Below are 2,543 nucleotides of genomic sequence, written 5' to 3'. Positions count from 1 at the left end.
ACTTTATAGAACAAGGACCCACTCGGGTCCTACTCATCTAAACCCATCTCTTGCTTGGTCTTAGGAGGTCGGCCCAAGGGAGCGTCTCTGGCACAGGTGCAGCATGTCACCTTTATGCTCAGATCTACCAGAGCTGGTGTCTGTCTTTCCCTCTGTTCTCTTTTGTGTCTGGGCTTCAAACCTCCCCTGGGCCAAGATAAAAGACTGTTTCATCCTCCTTCCACATGTGAAGAAAAATAAAAGATAGCTCTTCTTGGCTCATTCATATCATGGACCCACTCAAACCCTGCGGGAGAACAGGACATGGATTATAGATAAAGCTTAAATCCATTTTTGCAGGAATTATGCGGCTTACAAATGAAGGCAATATCTGTGTTTGCACAATGGCTACCTTGGGGCCTTTATGGCTTTAATGAAATTCTATACATCAAAGCTTTTTAAAAACTTCTGAGTCAAGAACATACAAACTGACCTCTATTCCCCTGGGCTCCAGGAACCACAGTGAGAAGTGCTAGGCAGTGGAGTGGAATGGGTATTGGCCAGGCCAGAGGACTGGGGCTCCCTGACAGGTGGAGCCTCCTGATGCTAGACATGTTACCCCCAGGGGCACGGAGTCCTGGTCAGCCCTCTGCCCCCTCAGGCATATGCAGAGTAAGAAGGAACCCGGCTGATCATCTGTAGTTCTCCAAATTGTTACAGGAACCCGGGGGTCCGAAAGACCTTCTCAGGGGGAACACAGGCCAAAATTATTCTCTTCATAATACTAATGTCATTTTCCCTTTTCACTCTCTCACTAGCGTACAATGGCACATCATGAAGACATGATGTATGATGTCAGAACAGATTGAATCTAGAAGCAGGTATGAGACTAGCTATGTTGTTAAGCCAGACATTAAAGAGATTTTCAAAAATGTAAAGCAATGCCATTCTTCTGATTCATTTTGTTTTGGAAATGATAGTTCTTTTCCCTAAAATGTGTAATTTACGTTAGCATGTAATGAGTTTGTTTTTATATAAGTTATTAAATATGTAAAAGTTTTCAGAGTTTAAAATTTCTAACATCATAAATTTCAATAGATATAGCCCACATATACAAGAATACTCTGGGTTTCTCAATATGTTCTAAGAATGTAAAGTGATCCTCAGGGGTGCTTGGGTTGCTGTTAGTTGGGGTCTGCCTTCGGCTTGGGTTGTGATCCTGGGGTCTGGGGAGCAAGCCCCACATCATGCTCCCTGCTCAGCGGGGCGCCTGCGTCTCCTCTCGAGCTCCCTGCACTGTGCTTTCTCTAATAAATAATCTCTTAAAAAAAAAAAAAAAGGAAAGAAAAGGGTCCTGAGACCAAGAAGGTTGAGAATTACTGAAGCTACTGAGTACAAAGAACACCCCTACATCATTCAGAATCAGTACCTGTGATCTTATTATATCCCTATTCCCTACAGCTACAAAATAAATAAATGGGTCTAGATTTTAATTAGGCTACCTTATATTTAAGGGAAACTTAGTCTAATAAGATAAATTTTGATCATGAAAGTATAGAATATGTAAGTAAAAAAGAAGCCTCACCTGAGTGAGGAAAAAATAACTGTTATCTACTTTCATATTGCACGGAGTTCTGCTGAAAACTCTTAGTGAAATAGGTACCCACGCCCCCAAAGAGAAGGTTCTTTGGTCTAATAAAGCTGAGAAACCCTGGATTCCGAATCCAGCGTTTACTACAAACTTGTCGGAGCCTTCAGCACAAGCACTAAAGATACCGTGACTCTCCGGGACACACTGTGCTGCGTGTACCAGACTCACCGGACCATAAAATTCTTCTTAGGGACAATCTGTAGAACTGATTTTCTGAGAAACATGGGAAAGGTCTGCGTCGGGCACAAGGATGGCGCGGTCTCCCGAGCGCTGAGGGCGGCCCGGTACCGGGAGTCGGGCTGGGGTGACGGGGCTGCGCAGTGCTCAGCCGGCCCACGGGTGGGAGGGGCCTGGAGCCCAGGGCAGCCCTGGGGGGAGCGGCCCGGAGGCTCTCGGGCGCGGCGGGAGCGCAGGAAGCTGACATTTGTGGACCAGGGTGGAAACCAGGGAGGCCTCGGTGCGCGCGGAGGGGCGCCTGCCCTTCTTCCCCGCTCTCTGCAGCGGAGGGGCCCTCGCTAGTCCGAGAGGGTCGGGGGACGGCCCTGCCCGGCCACCCGCGAGGCCTCCCTCAGCTGTAAAATGGCGTCAGGGGCGGCGCGCCCTCAGCCTCGGGGTGACCTAGCGCACGTGAGGGCTCTTCGCAGGGCCTGACCCTCGGCGGAAGGACGGCGGCGTTACTTCCAGGGCCGCGCCGCACCCCTCGCTGGGCTCGACGGTCGCCCCTCTCTGGTCTCCCGGCCGGCACGCGGCCTCCACACCCGACCCCGCCGGCCGCGCAGGGCGCTCCCGGAAGCCGTCCGGGCCGGGGGCGGGACTTCCGCGCGCTGAGGCGCGGCGGCCTGAGGCGGGGCGGCCGGACGCGGGCCTCCTCTGTCTGGAGTGCGGGCACGTGTACGTAGTGACGCGCCCACAG

This window comes from Vulpes lagopus, chromosome 11, assembly GCF_018345385.1.
Source record: "Vulpes lagopus strain Blue_001 chromosome 11, ASM1834538v1, whole genome shotgun sequence".
Classification (NCBI taxonomy): Eukaryota; Metazoa; Chordata; class Mammalia; order Carnivora; family Canidae; genus Vulpes; species Vulpes lagopus.
Note: the sequence above shows the minus strand (reverse complement) of the source record.